Here is a 17503-nt window from a genome sequence, read left to right on the forward strand (position 1 = left end):
CCCCATCTTCTTTATCCAGTCTTCTATTTTTTTTACAGTGATTTAAAGCCTTTAAGCAAACTTTTGGCTAATACAGCAAGAATCCATAAAAGAGTAGTGTCCTTAACATGTTCACCAAGTCCAAGTTGGCCCATCACCATGCCAAATCCCTTTCTATAGAAAGCATAGAAATACTAGTTATTAACTATTTTCTTGTATTAAATTTTAACAAATCATGGGAAAGTTGAGTCTCCTTTCAATGCTGTCAAATATAGCTGACTCATTAAATTGGATCTGTCATACTGTTTTTCTGTAGTCACTGAACATTAGCAAGTTTCTTCATTCAATTATACAAATATTTGCCCAAAGCGCTTTTATATGAGAACAGATTAAATATATTTCTTTTTAAATTATTTTTGCAAATTTTAAATTAAGGCCTGTTTTATACATCACTACAGTTACAATGAATAGGGGTTTTTCTTTCTTTTTTTTTTTTTTTTTTTTTAGAAACTTATAAAAAAATGTTTAAGCGTCTTTGATTCTTTTGAAATGTCAAACAGGAAGTGTACACAAAAGAAAGAAAGCCTGTGGCTTTGAAAAAGCCCCAAAGGATATCTGTTGCATTATCTGTGTGGGGGATAATTAACCTCTGGTGCACTTTGCACAAAGATTATAGTATTTACCATTAGACAATGTTTTTAAAGAATGTTACATTTTACTAAGAGGTATGTCTCAGGAAGGTAAGTGAATTATAAGGTAATGATTAAGCTATATTTAACACTTTAAAAAAATATGGGTAGGTGCAATGAACTAATATGATGCTATATATTATATTTATACCATGCTTCTTAATAAAAAATGTTTTAAGTTGGGTTTTTAAAAGCTCCTCATGAATTATATAAAACAACCACATATTTACTTTTTATAAGCAATAGGATTTTTAATTTTTAAAAATCTGACTTTTTCTGAAAATCTAGTTAAGGCTTTAACCTTTCAGTCTGACCAGTGTCAGACTTCCTAATTTCTTGCCCTAACTCCTGCAGCCAACTAGTAGCTTCTCAAGTGGTTTAGGAGACTTGATTTCACCATTCAAAACTGAAATTCTTTTATTCTAAATACAACTTTGCTTCCCAATATTTTTACATTACTTTTCAATTCATCCAGGATTGAATACTGAGCATTCTGTCTTTTCCTCTATAGTTACCAGGTATAAGAGTCTTTAAAAACAAAACAAAGCTTTATTATGTATCTTGGATTTACTTTATTATTATTTTAAAAATCTATTTCATTTACATTTTCGTAGAGAAGATTATCACCTTTTTACATTTAACTTACTACAATATTATAGGCTCCTGTTTGGTCTCTGAGCTTTGACACTGTTCTCCACTTTATACTTTGGTGCCGAGTTAATCTTCCTAAATACTTATTCATGCAATGCTAATGTTCAGAAACCTGTAACTCCTTATTGCCATTCAGAAAAAATTAGCCTCTCTGCTCTAGTTGTGATTATCTGCTCCTGCCTTATCTTCACATTCTTACTTACCCTATTCCTCAAACACTCGTATAGACAGAGAGTTCTTTCATCTGTGGCGCAAACCACCATTATCCAGTGAGAGATGGCGTGGCCTGCCTAACGTGGGACATGGAATCAGGAGACCTGGCGTTAGGTCCTAGCTTTTTCATGTACAACTTAATGTCTTTGTATCTGTTTATTGCTTTGTAATCTGAGACAGTCCAAAAGATTTGGGCCCTTTTTAGCCCAAGAATTTATGTTTCTATAAAACTATTGAAATGTTAAGAATTATTTGCCACTATTGAATGTGGATCCATATTCTTTTGGATTGCTTCATGATTTGTAAAATATTGGAGAAAAATTCTTTTTAAAAAAGGTAGCACAGAGGTCTCATTCCCCTATTCTCCTTTAGCTCTGTTCTTCCCTGTTCTCCTTGGACATACCTGATATTTTATACATCAGATATTTTTAAAGGAATTGTACTTGCCTCTGTGAGGTACATAATGATGTGGGAAATAGCTTCTAGCCTTGAAGGAGCTTGGACTGTAGTAGAAAAGTGAATAACTGTATTGCACCATAAAATACAGTCAGCCATGAGAGTCAGTGGAGGGAGTGATCGTATGTGGATGGGAAAAGACTGGTACAGGTGTGGAAATGTAGAAAGACACAGAATTAGTAAGGCCTAGCTCTAGAGTGAGGCATATTAAGGGGAAATTATGGCTCAACTATGGCAATGGTAGATGCATACTGATTTAAGACTACCATAATTTAGTCTTAAAAGGTATTAAGTTTTTAATGTTGTTAAAAATGGAAAGCTAGCGCTATTGGTAAATGTGATAGTATACAAAAGTTAATGTAGCGGATAATTCTATGCACTAATTTTTTTAAAAGTGGGTTTATTAAGGGAAATCTTCTTGAAATAGAGTTTATACATGTCTTCTTCAACATAAGATATTTAATTTTACTTTTTGAGTGAGGGACATCATTATAAACATTATTATATTATGTGTGGGCTAGACTGCCATTTGCTTCCAGAGAATATTGTCCTCTATTCCTACAGTTCTAGTTTTTTTCTGCGTTTCCTCTCTCTTTCCCTGTGAGTTACTATTTTTTAGTGTTCAGGTCTTACCATTCCATAATACCCACTCTAAGTTGCTCTCCTAATATGATAAATCAATATACACTACTGAACATGCCCTTTGTCCTTTTGGGGTTTTGGCACAACTAGCTTGACAAAGTGTCTTTCTTTCAGACTAAGGGTTTTTTGTTTGTTTTGTTTTAAGCAGTGCTTTTCAAACTTGAGTGTCGGTGGGAATCGCCTGGAGATCTTGTTAAAATACAGATTTTTATCAGGTAGGTCTAGGGTTAGTCTTAAGATTCAGCATTTCTAACAAGCTCGCAGTTGATTACGTGATAGTGGTAGCCTGTGGGACCCTGTTTGGAGTAGCCAGTTTCTGGATGACTGTAAGGCCCTGACATTATATGGCTTTCATGTGAAATACTCTGTTGGTTCTTTACACGAACTCTGCAGAGTAGAAGATGTAGGTATAGTTCCAGTTTTGCATATGAGGAAAGAAACACAGAATGTCTATAAAGTACTGGTACTCCTTTCCTTGTACCACATTATTTCTATTAAATCATTCACACTGTTCTTATTAACACTATAACATCTAATAGAGCATGTTAGACAGTATAAAACGCAACAGTATAAATAGTAAGTGAATTTTATTCTAAGTGAAAAAATAATATATGTACTTTTTAATCTTGATCAGCAAGGTGTTTTGCCTAAGAGCTAAGCATTGATGGGAAGGGGAAAGTACCCTCTGTTAGCGGGCTCCTTTTTGCAGTGCACTGACACTGTTGTTATAATGTATCCCTTAAGAAAAGATTCAAAGAAGACTTTGCAAAAAAGAGCAAAGTATATTTTCAAAGGAAATATACTAGTGTGCATATATATTTCATTCATGCAACTCTCAGAAATGAGATTTTAACATGTTTTTTTAGAATATATAGTAACTTAGGGTTGATGAATTAGGTATTTGGATCATCTCTGAAAGAGATTGATTGAAGGGAGGGATGAGAATGATGTTAAATGGAAAGTTAGGTCTGTTTCCATAGACTGAACTGTTAGAACTGAGTTTGCTCTCAGTTTTAATGAAAGACTCTGGGTATGCTCCAAGTCTTCTATAAGAATAAAGAATGTAGAGCCTGAAAAGTAAAAATAAAGGAAGGCAATATCTTAGCAATACAATTTTTTATAGTGACCTTGTGTTTTACTAGTAAACTATTTTAGAATTAAAAAATAGATATACAGCAAAGTACAAACAAGTAAAATAAGGGTGGTAACTTAGTTCACAGAAATAATTATCCACTGAAATGTGGGTAGATGATTGCTTTAAAAAGATCTAAGAATATAAGCTCAATTTAATAAAATCATTCTGTATCATCAAAATTGTTAAGGATCAGTAAAGAATTTGTGATTTTTTTTATGTGGTTCCCCATATATTAAAAGAACAAACAGAGGCCCTGGCCAGTTGCTCAATGGATAGAGCATCAGCCCAGCAAATGGATGTCCCGGGTTCAATTCCCTGTCAGGGCACACTGGAGAAGCGGCCATCTGCTTCTCCCTCCCTTCATTTTTCTCTTCTCTCTTTCTTCCCCTCCTGCAGCCAGTGACTTGATTGGTTCAAGGGTGGCCCCGAGCGCTGAGGATAGCTTGTTGGTCTGTGTGCTTCAGCCTCAGGTGCTAAAAATAGCTCGATACTTGAGCATTGGCCCCCAATGGGGTTGTCAGGTGGATACCAGTCAGGGCGCATGTGGGAGTCTGCCTCACTGTATCCCCTCCTCTCACCTAAAAACAAATAATCAAAAAACCCCAGAAAACCTAACCCTGGTCAGATAGTTCTGTTGGTTAGAGCTTTGTTTCGAAGCACAGAGGTTGCAAGTTGAATCTCTGGTCAGGGCATATAATAGAACAAATCAGTATTCCTGTGTCTCTTTGTTCCTTTCTCTTTCACTAAAATCAATAAATTAAGAATACAGAAACCCAAAGAAACCAACATAGCTGTTATAAATTAATGTAAGTCTTATATTAAATAGTTATGTGAGATTGAGTTCTTGATCCAGATCTGTTTATGTTTTTAAACATAAAATATTTTTCATGACTAAACATCTGCTCCAGTGCCTTCTTGTCTTGAAACGCATGTTTGATCTCTTAGTCTGTTCTTTTCTTTAAGCAATTACCTCCTCCTTTAATCTTTCGAACACTCTGACACATGAGAAGTTGCTCCAGTTCACTATGGAGAAGTATTCATAACTTGTCCATTCATGTCTTCCTTCCTCCTCCCTCATTGTCCATATTATACATTTTTCTTGCTCATGAATTGACACAGGGGTTAATGAAATACAGGGATGGAAAAAAAAATCCAACTCAGAAATGTCTCTTAGGTATGGAAAGTTGGTTTAGGAAGCAGTGCTTATAAAAGGTTTCACTGGTATACTTCTTTGGAATCTTTCCTGGTCATCATACAGATCTGCATCAAAATAACTGATTATGTATATGAATTTTCAGTGTACAAATTATAATTAACCCTTTGAGTAGTATGAACATTCATATACGTCCTCGTACTTCCTGACCGCAGGCGTCCCCAAACTACGGCCCGCGGGCCGCAATGCGGCCCCCTGAGGCCATTTATCCAGCCCCCACTGCACTTCTGGAAGGGACACCTCTTTCATTGGTGGTCAGTGAGAGGACCACTGTATTTGGCAGCCCTCCAATGGTCTGAGGGACAGTGAACTGGCCCCCTGTATAAAAAGTTTGGAGACCCCTGATGCAGAGTATGCTCGTGACAAAATTTTTTATTTTAAAAATGTGTAAGGCAACACTAAAAAAAGGCAAATGTATGTTCTTCTTGTTTCCATAAATTGGTTATCACACAAACATGATTGTAAGTTAATAAAACTGTAACTGGAACTAATTTCAGTTTTTGAAAAATCTCACTCCCAGGGGTCAGCGAGCATGAAAAAGACTCACTACTCAAGGGGTTAATATTTTTACATGTGCTGTTACAAGCACTGTTAAAGTGCTGAAATGTGTTAATTCATTTATTTCATACAGCCCTGTGAAATACATGCTATCATTATTACCATTTCGCAGATGAAGAAACTGAGGCATTGAGAAATTGAGAAAGTTTCCCTTGTTCACAAAGCAAAGTTGTTGGCAGAAGCAAAATTTTAATGCAGGCTACCTAGTTCCAGAGACTGCTCTTAACCTCTCTGTTGCCTCTTAGGGTGTTGATTAGTTTACTGTTAGGTATCTGCACGGTTGTGATTAGCTTTTTTACTCATGTTTTCTCTGTCTGTATCTTTCTCTTTGTGTCACTGTGCTGTAGCAGAAGGAGCCTGAGCTTCAGAGGCACCAGCTCTCATTTTATCTTCACAGAAGTAAACATTGTTATCTATGTATTTTACAGATAAGGAAAGCTGAGGTTCAGAGGTGTCATGTAACTTGTTCTGGTGTGATTTTGAGAAAGTTATGTCTGTGTCTCAGGTTTCCTTGTCTGTTAAATAAGGGTGATTTTCAGTAGTGGGATTCAGCTGGATTCGCACCAGTTTGGCAGACAGATAACTGATTTTTTTGTTGAGTTCAGAGAACCAGTTGTTAAAATGGTACTTGTAATCAGGGTTCTCTCTAAGATGGGTGCCTGGGCAGCCACCCAATGTGGAAATCACAAATTTATATTTTTTATTCTTTTTAAATTAAGTTCATCTGTGCAATAGCATTTCTAAGTGCCTGGTCCATAGGTGAAAAGAATTGGATGGAACAGTATTGTAACTGCTTGTAATATTTATTTATTTATTTCATAAAACTCATTATACTTTTGATGAAATACTACATTTTAATTCCCTTGAGTTTTTACTTCAGTAAACAAACTTATAACGTAAAGAGAAAAAGTGCCAAACAATCAGGGGGTGACAAGCTGTCACTTGTTTCAGCAATATGAAAATATCTTAACAGTTTTATTGTTTTTTGTCATATATTATTTAACATTTTTATTAATATTTTAAAACTCTTATAACAATGTAGTTTTGTGTACCTCTTTTATTGTTCTTATTTAAATATTAAATGCATGAAATAATAAATTACCTTTTGGAATATCATTTGTTTATACTTAAAATGGTCATTAGGGCAGAGAACTGGTTGTTACATTGTAGTATTTGAATCCCACCACTGGTAATAATACTTTTCAGAGTTGTTGTGAGGAATAAATGAACATTTATGAGAATGGAACATTTTAGAAAGAAACATCACAATTGTTAGTTCACTTCATCCTTGTCCCCTACTGTTAAGAGGTTTCTTAAGAAAAGAGAAAGAATGCGGTTAAAGGGTATTGGATCTGTTTACCCCAGCTTATATAAGTCTGAAGAACTTTTCTCTTTTCCTGAGATGCCCCTTCCCCCTTTTCTTCTCAAAATGGAAAAATTTCAGGGAATGCAAGGTGTCACTGAACTCCAGCATTGTTAAATGTGGGCAGTGTTCACTGTTCTCTTGTAGCTGGAATTTGTTACATTGCTATAGTTATGAATAATGTCAGTAATTACCCCTAGGTCAGTGTTTGTTCATTATCAAGTACAAACAAGAAGAGAGATAGCAGCTGTAGAAGAATAGCTTGGAAATACTCTCTGTACTTTTAACCTTTGGGAGTGGAAGCACTTGGACTCTGCTTCAGAGGGTGTACAATAAGGTCATGATGTTTGAAAGTTACTGAATACAGTCTTAGAATTTTTAGTCTCTAAACTTGTAGTCAGATCCTAACTGTAATTGTGAGGAAGGGCTCTTGAACCTGGATGTACAAGAAACACAGAGTAGAAATATCTTAGAGGGTATCTATGCTAATTAATGTAGTTTCTGAATTTCTACAGCAAAATAAGAATATGATATTAATGAATTTAGTAAAACTTTAGAATCACTCTAGAGTAATTATTCTTAAATCATCTGAGTTCATTTACCTTTAATTATAAAATATAAGCAACTTTTTGACATTTATCTTTTACAGATATTTATGGCTTGTTTTTAAAACTCTGATCTGTTATGACCTAGTTTTAAAACGCATGTGAGTGTTGTATGGTTTTATCAATTTACTTACTAAGTCTTAATATTTTTCACTATTGTTAGAAATAACCAAATATTAAGCATATTTTTTAAAATTGAATTTATTGGGATGAAATTTCAAAAGTATTTCTGGTGTCTTCCTGTGCTAGATTTAGAACATAATAAGGAAATGTAGACTAGGAAGCAGCTGGATTTGTTTCTCTTTTTAAAAAACCGTTTCTGTTTTTGTTAAGTTCTATTGTTTCTTGCCTTCAATAAATATAACAGATAATTTCTCTTTAAGATTTTAACTATACTTTTTAAGAATTCTTCAAAGACTAATATAAATATGTATTACTGTTTTTTAAGTTCATTTTTGGGGGAGTTTAATATCTGGTTATTTTTATCTTTATTAAAATTAACAAACATTTACTATTTTTATTAATAACTGATCATGTACTGGACCTTTCCATAGTCTAAGATAATTTAACAGATTTTTTATTTACTTACTAAGTAACACTGGTTTTTATAATTTGTTTTGTCATTTCAGTTTCTTTCTTTTAAACATTAAAATAAGAAAGATGGGGAGGTAAAATGACTTATCTATTACTAAAAATTGAGTCATAAACAAAAGTGAACATAGAGTTCCCTAAACTAGTACCAAACTCTTTAAAATATAAACTTGTTCTTGAAAATACAGGAACATTGTAAATATGCCTGTAAATAGACATATTGACCACTTTTAATATCATGCATTTTAGACCAGGATTTAACTCACAGTTCTCTTTCAGATGAAGAATAAATGTCCTGAGTAAATGGGGATGGGTAAAAATTGCCATGATGATACAAAAATAGCGTCTCTGACTTTTGTAGTTATTTCTCTAGGAACAACTCTGTAATCTTTTCTAGACTATTTGTACACATCCTTTTCTATTTTTAATACATGTCCATTTTATTCCTTAAGTAATTCAGATTATGTTGAATTACATGTGTTTCAGTCTAAAGAAGCTTTATGGTACCACAGCACAAAGTGTAGCAATTTTTGCCTACCAACTTTGAAACCAGTCATTTCAGCCATCAGCAAAAATTACATATGGGGCATGCAGGCCAAGGTTGTAATTGTTTAGTGCAGTGTTTGAAGTAATACTCATTTTTTTAAAATGGACTGCTGCTTCTGCTTCATCAAGTACTATACATAAAATCCTTTTCACAGAAAAGCATAAATTTTAGTTCAATGTTAATGTTTTACTCATGTAAGTAAATAAATTTTTTTTTTTTTTTTTAATTTTTCCAAATCTGGAAACGGGGAGGCAGTCAGACAGACTCCTGCATGCGCCCGACCGGGATCCACCCGGCATGCCCACCAGGAGGCAATGTCCTGCCCCTCTGGGGTGTCGCTCTGTTGCATCCAGAGCCATTCTAGCGCCTGAGGCAGAGGCCACAGAGCCATCCCCAGCGCCCGGGCCATCTTTGCTCCAGTGGAGCCTCGGCTGCGGGAGGGGAAGAGAGAGACAGAGAGGAAGGAGAAGGGGAGGGGTGGAGAAGCAGATGGGCGCTTCTCCTGTGTGCCCTGGCCGGGAATCGAACCCGGGACTCCTGCACGCCAGGCCGACACTCTACCGCTGAGCCAACCGGCCAGGGCCAATAAAAATTTATTTTAAAATCAAGAACTGTAGTAAGTTTTCATAGATTTTTATGCCCTATTAAAATATGAGCTAACAATTTTAATGGTTAAAGAATTGGAAATTTATCATTTTTTAAAGAAAACTAACCTGAAGGTTGTGTTCATAGCATGTAAAGATTGGCTTTTTTTTGTGACAGAGAGAGAGGGATAGATAGGGACAGACAGACAGGAAGGGAGAGAGATGAGAGAAGCATCAATTTTCCATTGTGGCACCTTAGTTGTTCATTGATTGCTTTCTCATATGTGCCTTGACCAGGGAGCTACAGCAGAGTGAGTGATCCCTTGCTCAAGCCAACGACCTTGGGCTCAAGCTGGCGAGCCTTGCTCAAACCAGATGAGCCCGTGCTCAAGCTAGTGACCTCAGGGTTTCTAACCTGGGCCCTCCGCGTCCCAGTCCAGCGCTCTATCCACTGCGCCACCGCCTGGTCAGGCGGATTTGCTTTGTTTTTATGTGTAAGCTTCATGCATGTTATTTTTTAAGATCAGTAAAAGGGGTTGTGTGGTATAATTTTTTCTTATGTAACTTAAACTGTGCAGTTGCTTTTAAAAGTGAGAATATTTGTGGTTCAGAATAGCAAAGTGAGCACACACCTTTACCTCTTTTTCTTCTCTAAACCTTTGAATGGTGACAGAAAAGGAACAAAATTAAACACATGGGGATGAAACCAAGCGGTACTGAAACTCTGAAGGGCAGAGTATGGAGGGAAGTCGAGGGATTGATTCAGTTTTGAGAATAAAAAGAAAAGGGTATACTGATGGATACAACAAAGTAGAGAACTACAGCCCTGAATATGCACAGAAAAGGGCTCTGGTGGGAGTGGAAGACTTTGTCTTCAAGGACAAGATAGCAGGTACAGAGAATGGGACAGTAATCAGGAGAGTTGTTTAAAGTGCTGTCTTAGAGACAGCACTTAGACTAAATTCTAAGACTTAGAGAGTCTTAGGATTTGTATTTCTAACATGTTTCCAGGTGATGCTGATAACTGCTAATCTGTCATCTTTATTTTTTACAATTGTGGATTTGAGAACTACTGGTCCATGAAACACCAGGCCAGTCTGCTACCTATCACTGTGCTAGCCTATAAGAATCAGGAAAATGTGTCTCCTTCTGTACTAATGAAGAAAAAGACACCCCTTTGGACATATGCGCCTAGGCTTGTACAGAATTTAGGCAGAAGCCTTGTGCTTTTGTGCGGTGCACAAGCTATACAAATATACTGCTCACAAAAATTAGAGGATATTTCAAAATGAATATGAAGTGACAAAATACCCCTAATTTTTGTGAGCAGTGTATATGTCTGCCCCCCCTCCCCCAACTTTTGTGTATATGTACATACAGAGGGCTAAGCTTTCCTGCTGGTGCCTGCAAAGAAGCACAATTGAAATTAAGGTAAATCCAGACTTCTATCACAGACTTGAAGAAAGATTTAAAAGAGAGAGAGAGAGAGAGAGAGTAATAGGAAAAGTAATTCTGTTAAGAGGCAAATACCATAAACTACTGACTGCACTACTGAGTTTATTGCCCTTATTTTGGTATTTTGGGGCACCTCAGTTCAATATGTATTTATTCATTCCCAAAATAAAAGCCAAAGAAAATGAAAGAGAGAAAATAATAATTAAAACAACAACAACAACAAAAAAACAACACACAAAAATTTGCAAACTTAATGGAAGCCAGGGCACTTGAGATAGAAAGGACCCATAGAACCAAGCAGGATGAATGAATGTGGATAAATCTTGGTGAGAATTCAAAATTTAAAAAGTAATAAATCAAAAGCTTCAGAGAGAAGAAGTAAGTTATTTACAGGGGAAAAAGGCCCAGATCAGCATCACAGCTTTTATCTGGGGTTTTATATCTGACCTACACTGTCAGACAGGAGGGGGAAATGAAACAATTTTCAGACAAGCAAGGTCTGAGAAAGTTTCTTGACTATCCTTTTTGAGATAAAATTACTACAGAATGTGCCTTAGCAAAATGAAAAAGAAACCCAAGAGAGGAGAAATCATGGAATCTGAAAAAAGAATGAAACTGTCACAGGCTGCAGAGAGAAAAAAATGGGAAAAATTCTAGTATTCAGCTAGCCTAGAAAATAGTTGTTTCAAAGGAGAAGTCATGTTCTGTAAAGAATGTCTTCAAGAACAAGGTGGTTTAACAATATATAACTTCATCTAAGTGGGATTCAACAGAAATAGGTTAAGGTTGATAAACCAAGTAATAAGAGTTATGGTGACTACTGCAGGAATTGAGTTCTTGTGTCAGAGCAAGTATTGGTAAAAGAAAATTTGCCTTTTTTCCCTTGTGCTTTGGAAGAATTAAATGAACCATAGATTTGGTGAAACAAAAGGCAGTCTTTAGTTTCCTTACATATCTGTGTGTAGGTATAGGACATTTTTTAGAACTATATTTATAAAGACCCAAAGTACATACTATATAAGTAAATAGATATTAGTTATTTAAAATTAATCTTCAGCATGGCAGGAAAATAATATATAATTTGCTTTTAACTTTTAAGCCTCTTTTCCCCAATCTTGACTCTCTTTACCAAAGTCCTATATGTTAGGTGCTACTGAGAATGCAAAGAAGTATAAGACATAATCCCCTTCTGTAAGGAGCTTGAAGCCTCTAGTTAGGAAGATAAGACATGGCTCATGTAAAATATATAACTAAAAAAGGCAGTAAAGAAATACAAAATAAGTGATACAGACAATAAGTGTTATCAAAGATTTTGTTTAGAAGTTGAGCTGCGCCTTGTAGAATGAAAAGGGAAGAGGAGCAGAGTGAGCCTTGTTGACTGATTGTGGGGTAGGGAGAGGGGTGAGTAGTGTGTCATGTGCCTAAATGTCTAGAGTCAAGAAAGTGAAAGTTGTGAACACAGGACAAGTAGTGGACCACTCTGGAGTAGAGGTATGCTGATTGGGAGATGAGAGAAACCAAAGTTTTGGGTTAGTTGGGGTTGGATTTTGAAACTTGAACCTGGGCTTTTTCCTTCAGGCAGTGAAGAATCGGACAGCTTTTAAAACTGGACATTAATCAGTACAAGGTGATTAAGAGGCAAATCTTGAGCTGTCTTGGACAGGTTCAAGGGAAGAAAGTAGGAAGCGGGCTGAGTGAGGGAGTGATTGCAGTAGTCCCAATATAACATGGTAACAGTGCTAGAAATGGTTACTAAAAGGAAGGAAGATTACTAAAGGGAAGTTATAACTGACAAGAACAAGAAACATAGGATATGAGGTATTGCCTGGACCTTATGTAGTATCTAGTTTAAAACCCATAGTTAAAGGTAAAGAGGTCAACCTAGAAAGGTTAAATCGCTTAACTAAAGTACGTATTACTATATACTTAGTAGCAAAGCCCTGACTAGAACTCTTGTCCAACTGTTTTATTTTTATTTTATTTTTGACAGAGACAGAGAGAGGGACAGACAGGAAGGGAGAGAGATGAGAAGCATCAATTCTTTGTTGCTGCGATGAGAAGCATCAATTCTTTGTTGCTGCACCTTAGTTGTTCATTGATTGCTTTCTCATATGTGCTTTGACCAGGGGCTCCAGCAGAGCAAGTGACCCCTTACACAAGCCAGCAACCCTGGACTCAAGCCAGAGTCCTTTGAGCTTGAGCCAGCAACCATGAGGTCATGTCTATGATCCTGCACTCAAGCTGGTGACCTTGAAGTTTTGAACCTGGTTCCTCCCTGTCCCAGTTTGACGCTCTGTCCACTGTGCCACTGCCTGATCAGGCATGTCCATCTTTTAATAGAACTTTAAGGTTCATTCACTCAACAGATAATTATTGAAACCTATTATGTGCCAGGCACTCATAAAGATGTACTTCTAGGGTTTTATTTTTTTTATCTCTCATCCTTGTCGACTTTAGTTTTTGACTGTGTAAGATAGGAGGTAGTACATATAGCCCATGGGCTGTTTTTAAAAGTAGTTTTATTGGAACACAGCCACACTTGTTTATGTGTTATCTGTAGCTACTTTTGCACTGCAGTGCAGAGTTGCAATAGGATGGCATATATTGCAGGCCTACAATATTTACTATCTGATCCTTGAAAAAAAGGTTTTCTGATTCCTGATGAAAGACATAAACATGCTTCCCAAAGCCTTACACTCAGCTGTTATTACCTTCAGTATTGCTCCTACACCATTCCCCATCCCTGTTCCTTTTTGGTTTATTCTTTTCATGCTTCTTTTTGTACAAATGAGCAGATATATGTATGTTTACTTGTTTTGTCTTTTTCTAACACAAAAGGCAGGATACTATGTGTGTTTTTTTATGCTTTGTTTCTTCATTGTTAATAATACTTTCTGGATATTAGTTCTTGGAGATCTTATTCTTTATTATAGCCACATAATACTACAATATGTATATGTGCTACAGTTTATTCTGTGTTTAGACAGACATGTAGGTAGTTTCCAGTATTTTACAACTTCAGATAATGCTGCACCTTGAACATACATATTTTTATATTATTGAAAGTATGTCTTCAAGGTAAATACTAAAAAGTGAGAATGCTGGGTTAAAAGGTAAATATGTGGTGTGTGTATTTTTAGCTACTGCCAAATTCCCAACGGTAAGTAATGCATTACTTTGTGTTCCTACCAGTAGTGTATGAACGCACCAGTTTCTCTATAAGGGCTACTAACTTGTGCCAACTACTGATGCTAAAATAGCCTATCTGTGTATCATCACCGTCATTTCCAAAATGAAAGACCATTTTAATAAGGGAGAAAGGACATAATAAAAATGAAGGATAAGAATAGCTCTTTAAATTTAAATTGAATTAATGTAGCTCTTATTATGATTCCTTTTTTTTTCCTTTTTGCTGAAGACAAATGTATCTCTACCCTGTTATTAGAGAAATCAATTTAAAATTTTATCAATTTGATCATGTCTCTTCTTTTACTTGTGATCCTTTAGGACTTTACACAACTTTTCAGATCTTAATATGACTTTACTATGGCCTGTAAGCACATGTGAGGACTCAGCCCTACATCTCCAACCACTTTGGCTTTGTTTTAATCCTTTCAGTATTCCAACTTCTCCACAGGGCCTTTGCATGTGCTCCTTCCCTTGCCACTTTGGAGAAATAGACATGTCAAAAAAAAATTTCTTAACCTGGCTCTACTTTAATTTGTTACGTGACCCTTTTAGTTCTTCAGTTTCCTTACCTACATAAGATGAGGGCGTTGTTTCAGATGACTGCCACCCTCTTTCAGTTATAAACTGAATTTACCAGAAGCTATTTTGGTAGGAAGATAATAGAACTTTATAGGTATTAACATTCACCCTATGGTTATTAACTATAAGTTGGCTGTAAGTATATAGTACATACTAGTTTTTTATTCTTAATGTTTACTTAAACTTTATTTTAAAAATTACTTGATTGAATCTATATGAATAAAGCAAGTTTTGAGTTTGAAAACTAATTATTAAATTCATAAGTTATCTCTACTTCTGGGATCCCATCTTTTGAATTCTGTTTTTGCCATTGGACATAGTGTAGAGAAAGATAATTTTGTACCCTTTAAGCAGTTATTGAGTAAATCTTTTTGGCAGAGGATAGAAAGGGAAAGACTCAGTAGAGAAGTTTGCCTGGAGTTAATTTTGTATTCTTTTATTATCTTGCCTATTGTCCTACTTAAGTGATATGCTTTGTACTTTTATAAAATTGTCAGAAATGCATAGCAGACATCAAATAAAAAAGATAAAGAAAGATAAAATATGAATTTGAGAATTAGTGGTTTTAGGATTATGTATATGTTGATCTCTGGAAATTTATTCCAATTAAATATTGTTGATTATTAATTATTCAGGTTGATTTAAATATGTTCTGTGACCTTAAGTTTTTCCACTAGTCCTTTTTAATTTGGAATTTATTTCTTAGAAGTCATGTTATAAAAGGACAAATCTGGTTTCCACAGCAGCTGAAAAGAGCTTTTTAAAAACAATTTACTTTAGGATTACCTTCATCTGCTAGTAAGCACTGCTATAAAGTTTTCTGTAAAAAAAAAATTCTTTCTCAACTAACAAAAAGCACTAGGTCACATATTTCTTCACTTGTGACATTGGGCTGGATTGGTATGTAGGCACTAAAATAGTTTGGGTGTTGGGAAGTAATCAAGATTCTACTAGGCAATAGTAAGTTAAGATATTGACAAGTTTGCTAATTTTCCATTTTGTACACTATTTTCTATTCCTAAACTGAATGACTAATTTCTTTAAATACCAATATCTATAATTAAGATTTGTTCTGCAAATCTGCTTTTAGTACTTTGAATGTAGAATATAAACTCAGAACTCCTTCATAAAAAAGTATCATTACTTCCTCTAAATTTTTTGTGGCTATATTATGTACAATGCATATATTTTCATACATTCTTTTGATAAAGTAGTTACTTGGTATTTTCTCAGTAAAGGTCATTTCTAGGTTCAGAACCAATCATTAGGATGCTGGAAAGCTGTTCTCCACACCTCAGTATGTTCTTTTCTCACTTCTGTTCCTTTGAAGGGAGTTGATATGGAAAGGAAGATTAGTTAAATCATCTTCTTTTATAAAGACATGGAAAACAGTGGGCACTGTTTTTTGGGAGGGAGAGCTTGGTACTGTCCCTTTAAGGTAACAAAAAGTAAAATTCTTAAGAGTTTTATTAATATAGGTTTTCTAGGTAAAGAAGAAAGAAAACTCTAGGAATATATATTTTACTTTAAAGTACAACTCTAACAAAAGAAGAAACTTTAGTACTCCTTTGTCCCTGTAGGTGAGATTTACCCAGGATTTAAAGTTCTAAATGTGAACTAGAATTTGTTAATCTGTTAAGTATTTCTTTGTGAACAATCTTTCACAACTTTTGATTCATCTTCCTGTTGACAACAGGGCAACATAAGTTTCTCCAGTAAGTACAGTAAGAACAACTATCTGATGACTGTTTTGTTTATATTTTAAAGTAATATCCATGCTTTGAGATCTTGCTCAGATATCTTGCTCACAGATCTTAAGCCAAAGAAACTTCTGAGAAATTTGTTAACACACCCCTATCCTTTTCTTCCATATCAGTAAGTTGTTACTTGCTTTTCAACTCAAAAATATACAAGGTAGGTTAAAAGTATGTTACAGTTGTTCACATGAAAAATAATACAATAATAATAATTCAAGAATAAATTTCATTTTATGTACTCACAACTGTAAACCTACTTTTGCTCCACCCTGTATGTTTTCAGCACTAAAAGTTTTGTTTTTTTTTTCCAAAGAGTGACGTCAAAGGAAGGTACTTTGGAGTCAATTAAAGAAAACATATTTACAGCATATATACTTCTTTTAGGGCACAAGGGACCATGCTCAAATTTTTTCTCTATTTTTTTAAGGATATATTTTGCTTTAGGTTTACCTGAAGGAAACCATGGCCCCAAAAGAAAATCCCCCACCATTACTTTATTGAAAATGGGTTTGCTTCTCTAGCAGATAACTGTGATTCCTCTGCAATCGCTGCAGTGCAAACCCAGAGAACAGCAAAGTCAAAGTTAAATCTTAAAGAGTATTTGTCCAGAGTTGTATTCAGTACTTGAAAGAGGAAGGTGTAAAAATCAGATAGGTTGAATGCTGAATTGAAATTAATTATGTCTTTTTTCTCAAATAAGTGATTTTTAGTTAACTTTGGAGAACTACTTGAATTTGAAAATAAGGATATATTGGAAAAGGAAAAAGTTTTAGTATAGTTAGTATATCATATCTAACATTAATAAATATATTATTAAAATATAATTTTTATATGTAGTGAAATGAAAATGTAGTTGTGTTTAGTTATTTGGCCCTGTAGTTTTACTTCTTTTTTATATAAGGAACTGTGTCCTTACTTCATAAATTATTTTGACATACAGTAACATTTTGACTACTTCAAATATTTTCAGCTATTCATTATTTGGCTTTAAGTGCAAAAGATGGAAGGGATGTAATACATACATAGATTACTTTCTAAGTGCCACATATTGTGTTTTATTATCTCACTATTTATAGTGTTTCTCTAACCTAAAATGCTTAAAATACAAGTCTTTTAGTGTGACATATACCATTAAAAGGTACCTTTAGTGGTATTTTATTTTTTTAAACTTTTACTTAGCTAAATAACATTTAGTTAGTTTTCTCCTTCTTAATTTTTGTGCCATATATCATTTTGAAATTGGGTGCTGTTAAAGCCAGAAAATGGATCAAATAGTAATTTAAAGCATGCTGTACTA

At 34.9% G+C, this 17503-nt stretch overlaps 1 protein-coding gene across 3 annotated transcripts in view; it reads left to right on the plus strand.

The window, feature by feature from the left end:
• RB1 (RB transcriptional corepressor 1) overlaps nucleotides 1–17503 on the plus strand; it is a 196740-nt gene that overhangs the window by 118621 nt on the left and 60616 nt on the right. The window lies entirely within an intron of this gene.

Source organism: Saccopteryx leptura, chromosome 4 (assembly GCF_036850995.1).
Source record: "Saccopteryx leptura isolate mSacLep1 chromosome 4, mSacLep1_pri_phased_curated, whole genome shotgun sequence".
NCBI classification, from domain to species: Eukaryota; Metazoa; Chordata; class Mammalia; order Chiroptera; family Emballonuridae; genus Saccopteryx; species Saccopteryx leptura.